Genomic DNA, 9,880 nt, shown 5'->3' with positions numbered 1-9,880 from the left:
GTGGTGAGGATGTGCTTTTTAGACATAGTGTAATACTTGAACAGCTTTTGAGTGAGGGCCCCATGCCAATCAACTATGCCTTGCCCCTTATTTGAAGCAAGACTCCCAAATGTCCACAGAGCATCTCACAATGATAGTGTTATTTTATTTGGCAGGATACTATAAGCTATTTCATTTTCTTTTTGTCCATGAAGATGCTTTTGTCAAATAATGATTGCCAGACTAATGACACCCTAAAATTACAAACCACCAGGCACTCAAAGAGAATCAATTGAGTGAGGAAACAGATTTCACCTGAATGCTTAGGGCAAAACTAAAAGCAACTGTGCTTTTAATTATTTTTGTTAATGTACTGGAACTGGGGGGGCATGAGGGAGGAGGACACACAGATATCTTTTTAAGGGAGAGGGCATTCCCTCAGGTGAGAATGTCAGTACAGAGACTGGCTCCTGTGCTGCATGGTGTCAGCACCCTGGCTGGGACCCACAGGCACACGTCGTTCTCCCACCACCCCACCGTCTCACACGCAGGACAGGTCTGGCTCCCCATGACCTTCGAGAACGCAAAGCAGAGCTGCCATCAGAGGCAAGTATTTTCTTTACATTTGGTCTTACCCTTCACACCAAAGCAGAGCTACATGCTAATGATTGTGTTGATTAAGCAGCTGTTGTGCTTATAGAAGCTACTATCTGACCACTGAAACACAGCAGTTAGGGATTAGGTGGCTCTGCCTTATACCCAGACAAGCACACACCTGCAGTACCTGGGGAAACTCGACTAGTGTTTAATTTCTGTGCTAATTTTCAATTCCTGCTGACCCTTCTTCTAGGTCCTCCTGCTCTGGCTCTACAATTAAATGCAGAAGTGGGAATGCTGGAAAGATACACTACCTATTATCTCACAGGCAGCTGTAAACATTACAGCAAGATAATGGAATTAGTTTAGCTGAGAGGAATTAAGGTACCCAGATAGTACAGGACTGATCTCATTCATAAAGTGCTCTCTTCTCTGTGTTGTGGTGTGTCGCTAGGGAAGAGCTGAGGGGTTATGATGGGGATTTATGTTGCAAATCAAATCTCATAGTCACATTCTGGCTAGAACTAAGCACTTTCTGACTATATATAAATACATATGTATATCCTGACAAGACAGGCTAATTAATCCATAAAATATTTGTCCACAATGCCAGAGTATAGCCATTATTGAACAGGTTACTTAAAACATAGCAAGGCTGGCACTGTTCCTGAATGCGACCAGATGGAAATGTATATGCTTTTTTGTCTGTGTGCTTGGTGAGGAGCAGGGTATGGAGAGAGTATCTTGTGGCTGGGTGTGAAGAAAGATACTGCAGTATCAGTGTAATCTTGGATGTTTCAGCACAGTGGTATCAAGTGCTCTGGCACCGTCACAGTTAAGCAATCACTTCTTCACTTAAAGCTTTTTGGAGGTCCAGCACCGTAACTCATGAAGGACACCATGCCAGACATACCTTTTCCACCCTGGCAGGGCTCACAGGCTTCCCTCACCAGAAAGACGCAGTTTCCCTTCCCCATCAGCATTGCTCCTCGCTGCTGCTGAGGGTTTTGCAGCTGTAGGAAAAAAAGTCTTTTCTGGTTTGTTTTGAAAGAGAAAAATACTCGAGGAGTGGGCAGCTCCACAAGACTGGTTGGTACATCCAGCAACATTAGATCACATTGCTCTAAACCATCCTGAACTACAATTATCCCAGTTTCTTCTGGGAATGCTCCTGTTAACAAACAAACAAAATCATAAATATAAATATTCACAGTATTTGTTTGGGCCTTTCGGTGCCAAGTGCACAACGGGGAAAATAAATAAAGTGGAAGACAATGCTGGCAACCAGCTACACCTGGAGTAAGTCAGGAGATGGTCACAGGTGCAAGGAGGGATAACGCTGCCTGAAATAAGGCGGGAAAGCCACTGATGGATGATCAGGATTAGGGGACACAGCAGCGCCCTGGAAAAAGCTTAGGAACCTGAGGCTCGATGGACTCCCAACAGATATCAGCCAGTCATGGGGGAAGGAAGAGAGAGAAGCTCCTGGACTGAGATACACAGCAAGAAAACCCAACTGGATGGGAAGAGAAGGGTCCAAATTCAAACTATAATAACGCTTTTATCCAGCACTTTCTCCACCTAGTTCCACTGCAGTGTCACTCACAACACAACCCAGAGAGGATGACTTTTTCTGCTGATGTTTCGCATTAATTATGCATTCTTCAAGGGTGTTTTAAAAACTCAGACAGGGACTAATAATCTGCCCTGTACCTTTTGTTAAACAATAAAGACACATAACAGCTGGATTTAATCACACTGAACATTCCCTCTATATCTCATCTCTCCCCATCCTAAATGAAACAAGGCAAATGTCATAACACCTCTCTCCTCACAGAGCTCAGTTTCTCCAGACCCCTCAGAAAGGGCTGCCATGATTAAGCAAGCAGGATGAGCAAACCAGCTGCTACTAGATTTTTATCTCAACAAAAGCATATTTAAACTTGAGAATCGTGTTTATACTGCAAGTTGAATCCTGCACAGAGTCACCAGAAGAGATTTGGTTTGGCGGCACACAGACACATTCACTTCACGCGCAGGATGAGGGACACACTTTAAAGGTTTATCCTAAAAAGATCCTGAATTTGGCCCCACATGGCAGTCAGGATAATCACAACTAAATTTATCAGCCGTGTTTCTGAGAGTTTCAAACCCACGTATTTATTTAGAAAAAAGAAAAGGAAAAACAAGCAAACCCCAAATGATGCAAAGCCTTTGAAAAAATCAGAGCAGTTACTGCAGCTAACTAGGTCTTTAAGGGGTTAAAGAAGTCTTCCTAACACTCAGCTTCCAAGGCACAGCCCCTCCATGGCATTTCTTGCACGCTTATGATAATCAAAAGATACTGAAAACCAATTCTACTTTATTCTGGTATAATTGCAGTAGAGCCACTAGAGGAATTGCAACCATTATGCAAGATGAGGCACCATCACAGTGGGGCCTGCTGTTTCCAATGGATTCTACCCAGTCGTTTTTATAGATTTCAGCTACCTTTCATTTTAGTAATTAGCCATCATTTCTAAGGAGATCCATAAGCAATTTCCTGCCCATCTTGAGCCATAATGCTAGAAGATTGCACTAGGAAGGGAACATAGTTTAAAAGTAATCAGCAACGGGCAGACAACATGATAAAAAGTTCAGTTAAGCAAGAGATGGGGACCACCATTTCCTTTATCAACAGATAAATGTCGATGCCCCCTAGATGTGCTTGACCACTACACAATGCACAGGCATCCACTGGAAAACCCAAGAGTGATTCCTTCCAAACCTCAAAATACTGCAGGACTCTATTAACAAGCAGCAGATCAGTGTGCTGAAATCTTCAGTCAAAGCAAAAATTACGTAGGAGACCTGAGGGGATAGAGGACTGGGGGGAGGATCCTGGTCCAAGGAAGCCAGTGTGCCCTTGAGTAGAGGGTTGCTTGCAGAAAGAAGGTGCTCTGGCAGGGTCTCAGCTGGTGAGGAGCACAGGCACATTCATAACTCCTACCAAGTTTGAATTAGTTTCGAGATCTTCAGCAGAAAGGAAGGAAAAAAAACCCACAACATTTTTTAACGCGTGTGTTTTGCTTTCAAGGAAGTCTCTCAACTAAATATTATTGAAACAGCAGATGGCAAAATGCAAACTTCATGAAAAGGAAGGCTGCCTTAAGTGGCAGGTTACAGTCTGCATGGGAGAGCTGTGCAAGGCAGGGAAGGAGGGAGGGAAGAGTCAGAAGTTAAGATGCATATTTCTAGCTGAACAACTTGGTTAGAAAACAACGACCATATCTATAAATGTAATCTGTGGAGTGATGGCGTAGAGATATGCAAGACACGTGAACTGGTGTGAAAGCTAAAATACCTAGAGGGACTAATAAGTCCCCATGGGGACCCCGGGTCCTTAAATGGCTGCGAAGGATAATTGCAGAGAACTACAACAGGACTGAATCAATGCCATTTTCCCTGGGAAAAAAAAATAAAGTATTGCTGTCTCTGATTACGTTATTCTGAAAAGACTGACTGGTTTCCCCCTCCCTTCCCCAGCTCAAAAGTCAACTGCAAGCCACTAGAAATATGTCCAGAAAGATTATGGTGCAGCTGAAAGCCAGAAGCATATGAGAGTATATATTTACCGGTGCTGTGTCAGATAACATCTGAGAGAAGAGGAAAAACGGATTCAGCCCTGCAGTCTTTATTAGCATGTTTGGGCTGTTTAAAGGAGCTATCCAATTGTGTCATTGCTGCCAGGCCTTTAAAACCATATATATCCACGATAAAGGAATCTACTTGATCTTGATCAAAAGCCTCCAAGCCCTACTGACTCTCCTGTGACATGCGAACTTATTGCCTTTAAACAGGAATTAGAAAAAAAAGAAATGAATAAGGATGCACCATTACCCATAGCATTATATTGCTCAGGAACAGATGTTAATCAATTTTATGGAACGCTTTAAATAATATGCAAGCACTTTCGCACAGAACTGACTGCATAATAGAGATTTCAGCCCAGCAAATACATGAGATAAGCCTTTGTCTTGACTGGGATAGTTACGTCTATTTTGATTAAAACCAAAAAGGTCTGCATGTTCAAGCAATTTTATTCCCTTGGAATTATGTTATTTGCAGGGTGCTATTACATACGGTCCTATGACAAAAGGGAATGGAAGTTCCTTGCTCTTGATTGTAGTGTTCACCTTGCGCATATGTTCATGCACATAGCTCACAAAGTACCCATGTAGGATGTATGTACTGTCCTCGCAGCTTCCTGAATAGACAGGAACAACTGTACTCTCTATTCCAGCTGCACTAGAAAAACAGTAATTTTGGAGAAAGGACTGACCTTACACTCTGTAAGTAATTTTTGCTACACAATTTCCCATGCAGTGCTAACAGAACTTTAAAATCCCACATCATCCTCAAGTACAAGGAAAAAGATGCCCCATCTTCTAGGTTTGTATAAAAGTAGCAGCTGTGCCATTGTGCTGGGAGTAATTTTGGTCATTAAACTCCTTGATCCTTGAATGTCATCAGGAGTTTCTTAGGTGACCATCCACTTGCACTTACAAAGTACTGCATTTAACTCTCCATAAAATATGGATTTTATTGCAGCAGTGACAAGACTTCTTTCCACAGCCACTGACCTCTGCTGCTATTGCTTATCTCTTGACTCAACCTTTTGCATCAGAACACATATATATAGTATACATGCCGGGTATCGGTTTCCCTGTGTGTGCAAGTAGGTGTTATATACATGTGAATATATAAATAGTTCAATCTACCTGACATGCAAAGTATGTTACCAGCTCCTTAGAAACATTTATAACATAACTAAATCCAGCGCTTTCTTTCTCCAATTATCCAACTTCTCTCCTGTAAAATGCCTGTACGCCTACCCCCTTTCTTCCACCACCTTCATCGCTCCCCAGCCCGTTCCTTTAACAAATAAAAGATTTCGCATTTGTCAATTCCTGCAACGTCCCCGGATTTGCCCCCTCTGCCCCCTTCTTTTTGCTGAGGAAAAGCCTCATTTCAACTGTGCTCTACATTCGGCTCTGCACTTCGCCTCGGATTTTGCTCGTGATCCGAGAGGTTTTGCCCTGTATCCATTTCACAGCATCCAGGCAAGAAACCGAGACAGTTTGGGGTTTTTTTAATTATTATTATTTTCTAATTATTCATCACGCTTCTCCTTTTATTATTATTGTTTATTATTATTCCCTTCCAAACGCACGCGCCCCTCCTCCTGCTCTCACCACCTCCCCTCGACCCAAGTGTCTTGCGGGCGATAACAATTCCCAGGAAAACGCCGCATCCTTTCGCCTGACTTAAGACGACAGCAAACGCGGCCCCCACGCTCCCGAGCCGCCGGGCACGGCGCGGAGCCCGGCGCGGCCGTGGGGTGCAGAGCCCTCCGCAAGACAGCTCCAACTTTGCAAAATAAGTGCTTGGCTCCCCAACCCCCCCCCTCCCGCCCCCCCCCCCCCCCCTTCATTAGCATTCCCAATAAGCACGGCAAAAAGGAAAAGGGAAGGGGGCAGCTGCCTGGTGACAGCAGAAACTTGCTCGCAAAGAAGTGCAAAGCCGCATCCCCTTACCGGCACGCAGGGACGGCGGGGCCGAGCCTCGCCCGGGTCGGCGGCAGCGCGGCTCCCCGGCCCCTTCTCCCGCCGCTCAGCCTCCCCGCCTCTCACTGGGGCTCCCGCTCGGCCCGCAGCACTTTTTAACTCCAGCATGCAGGCAGCCCAAGCCGAGGGGGCTCTCTGTCTGATTGGTTTCCATTCAGTGCTCCTGATTAATAAAAAAAAAAAAAAAAAAAAAAGAAGGGGGGGCGGAGGGAAAGGGGGGAGGGAAGCCAAACTCCTCCCTCCCTGCCTGCCTGCCTCCCCGGCCGGCGCGCACACACACACACAAGCGCACACACACGCACACGCACACGCAGAGACACAGAAGCACCCCTGGCGCTGGCGCTGCGGATGCCGGAGCTGCCGCACTGGGGACGGGGCGGGGGGGGGGGGAGGCGCGGAGGGGGCGCGGGCGCGGAGGGGGCTCCTCCGAGCGGGCAGGGATTTGCAAGTGAATGCCGTGGGAGGGCAGAGCGGGAGGGCTGCGCTGGGGAGCCCCCCTTCCCTGTGAGAGCCGCTCCGTGCTTGAGGTGGAGAGCAGCCAGCTTCCTCCTAATCGCTTGGTAGTGATAGTAAACGCAGGATAAAAGCAGGGGAGGGGGGGATAAAGAGGAGGGAGAGGCATCCTCCTCTGCTGTGAACGGTGTGTTTGCGCCCTGCGGTTTCTCATCCTCGGAGCCGTTTTTAAGTCCTTTTGCCACCAGAGATGCCCGACTGGTCTTTTCCCACACTTCCCGGGAACTTCCTGGACTTGATGAATCAAGAATTTCAGTGAATTATTAATGGAGATGACACTTCCTGGGGGTGATCACATGTGGCGGTTTCTATGTGAATGAGAAGCAGTGGAGGAGGATTTTCCAGGTGCCTGCCTTTGCTCGGGCCCCCTCTCCCAGAGGGCTGCCCACTCACGAGGCTATGACTAATCTTAATGCAGAAAGAACTGAAATCTCGGCTTTTGCCCTGGGACTCGTGGAGACCCCCCACAAACATGCATGTTGTACAGCCTGCCCCCCACCCCTCCCCAAGTCTAGCCTGAAATAAGGCTTTAGGTGTTTTAATCGGAATATTAAATGACAGGATGAAAATTGCCTGCCAGTTTATTATTTACCTGACAAGAGTCCACTCCAATGCAGCTGCATGGTGTCCCCTTAAGATTCATGGCAAATGTTGCAAGAAGTGAAGCTTTCTGCTATTTGCCTCTCATACCTCCACAGTCTTAGGTATGACCTTTATGATGTTTTTTTCCCCTGCTAGTCAATCTTAAACCATCTTTTTTTTTTTCCTTTTTTTTTTTTTTTTTCCCTTCTTCCCTTCCTCCTACCCACCTCTCACAATTTCTGCTTGCTGTATGTCTTAAGGATGAGGCTGCGCTGGCTCCAAGCCACCTTTGTGTCCTCCTGATTCTGGACCATTTCAGGGCTTTTAGTATAATTTAAATATTCTGAGCACCAGAAGTTCAGGTAACGATCCTGCTGCTTGTGCTGTAATTTCTACAGTGCTGCAGCACCATCTCCACTGCACAGTTATCCCTGAAACTGGTCTTGGGATACTTAAGGAAGCCTTCAAGCTATTCCCTACAGCCACTGTGTTGGCAGAGTCCCTTTTCAGTGCAACATTGGACTTTTAAGGACTCTGTGTGATACCTACAAAAGCCAAAGCAGTGTAAAGAGGCTGGATTCTGCTTTCCATATTTTTGTGGACTCTATGCAAATCACCTGGAAAAGCCGCTTAGGTACCACTGCCTTTACCTAGACATTTTAGTCTTTCTGCAGAGCTGAGTTTTTCCAGCCTGCAGATCATTCTGATTGCTCTTCTTTGAACTTCCTCTAGTTCCCTCATTATTTTTTATTTTTTTTCAGCAGTGACAGGTCAGGAGCTCAGTGAGTATTTGCAGAGTATTCCCACAAGAGCCTTCTGGACACAGTCTCTCTCTCCTTTATGACAGACCACATTTGCAGGTTTTCTTTCGCCCTGCGTATTGCATTGTCAATGTCTGATTCACTGCCCACTCTGACCCTGAGGTCTCCTTGGGCATTATTCATTCCCGGATGTGTCTCATTCAGTTTAGCTCTAATAAGGGTGCTTTAGACTTCTTCCCCCTCCCTCCCCCCCCCCCCCCATTATTTCTTCAGATGGGACAGGGTTATTTATGTCCAAAATGGACTTCTGTATTTTTGTCAAAAAGGAAGAGTTAGTGCAGGGACTGTTGTGTTCTCCAGAGCATGTTCATGAGGTTTTTTATCTTCTCTTTAATGATATGAATTTGTGGTTGACAATTTTAAGTCCATAGCTGTGTGAAGAAGACTTTTTTCCATTTTTGAGGGACATTGTCAAGAGGATGCTCTTCCTCCTCAACCCTGTTCTGTTGACAGCTTTAATAATAATAGAATTCCCAGACTAGATCAGGTCATTAGACCATGAAGTGTCCTGTACCTGACACATTAGCTGAGTGAAAGGCTCAGCCAGGCTTGTGAAAATTAATCAAGAACAGCATTGGTTGAAATCAACTGCCCTGTCATGAGGTGGAGAATTTAAGAAGATTCAAAGAAGGACTGAATGTTTATGAGCCTAGCTAAGACTGGAAAGGAGATAAAACTCTTTTTTTTCAGCTCCTGAACCAATCTAAAATTTGGAAGTTGTGATCAGTAGTCCATGTAAAACATACTGTCTCACACATATCTTGTTGGTGGTTCTTCTCTGAAGCAAGTATTCCTGCCCTTGGGCAGACACAGCTCGGAATTAGCCAGCACAAAGATACAAAATGGCAACTTCTGTCTCTGTGGAATGCCCAAAGCCTTCAGACTATGACCAAAATGTCCATGAATCTCAGCCATCAGCGCAAAATGAAAATACAGAATGAGCTAGGAACATGTGATTCTTTTGTCTAAGCTGTGCAGGAGAAGTCCCATTTCCAAACAATGGAAGATGTCTATGTTGGATTTAAGGACCAAGAAAGAAATCCTGAAGCTGGTGAAAAGCCACGTATGGTTCATTACAAACTGCAATGTCTATGAAACAATCTGAAAATCTCACTTTGTAACTCCTCACATGAATGAGGCACTTCAGAGTGTTCCCAGCCCTGCTTATTTTCCAAAGGTCTGGACGAACTTGATTCTGAATTTATAAAGAGGAAACCTCAGTCTAAGAGAATCTCTTTTCACTCTTTTCTACCTTTTTTTTGGGGGGTGGAGTGGGGTGGGGGGAAGTGGTGGAAGGGACAGGGAAACAGAAAACATTCCAAAAAAAGAGTATAACTACAATTTTGCATCGCTGTGGCATAAGGGAAAAAGTTAACATGATCCTGGTAAGCAATCAGATGATCCCAAAATTTCTGAGGTGGAATAAATTATTATATTGGAGTCGCATCATTACGGACACTATGCATCGTCACTATCCAGATCTTTAAAAATCCACAGTTTAACACTTCTGACCTTCTGTGATAATGAATTCCACAGGAGAATCACATACAGCATAAATGTGTATTTGTTTCTTTGTTTGCTTTATATTGATAGCCTTTTAATTTCAGTGTCAGTTTTATATTAAGTATCAAGAAACTAATGAGCTCCTGGATAGTTTTCACCATATTTTTCATTTATTCTTGCTAATAGAATTCAGATTGATTTAAATTTTGCTTTCCCAAGCTTGAATGCCATGTCTTCTAAGCCTCTAAACCCAATGCTGTAGATCTAGGTACAGTGATC

At 44.8% G+C, this 9,880-nt stretch overlaps 1 protein-coding gene across 1 annotated transcript in view; it reads right to left on the bottom strand.

The window, feature by feature from the left end:
- The window catches only part of CDH6 (cadherin 6), a 105,791-nt gene extending 99,428 nt beyond the window's left edge, over positions 1–6,363 (bottom strand). Inside the window, exon 1 of the mRNA XM_064443430.1 lies at positions 6,153–6,363. The gene's annotated coding sequence lies outside the window, so the exon portion shown is untranslated. The remainder of the gene's footprint in view (positions 1–6,152) is intronic.
- Between the last annotated feature and the right edge of the window lie 3,517 nt (positions 6,364–9,880).

The sequence above is a fragment of the Phalacrocorax carbo genome, chromosome 2 (genome assembly GCF_963921805.1).
Source record: "Phalacrocorax carbo chromosome 2, bPhaCar2.1, whole genome shotgun sequence".
Lineage (NCBI taxonomy): Eukaryota > Metazoa > Chordata > Aves > Suliformes > Phalacrocoracidae > Phalacrocorax > Phalacrocorax carbo.
The sequence above is the reverse complement of the archived record's forward strand: the minus strand, read 5'-3'. Positions and strand labels throughout refer to the sequence as shown.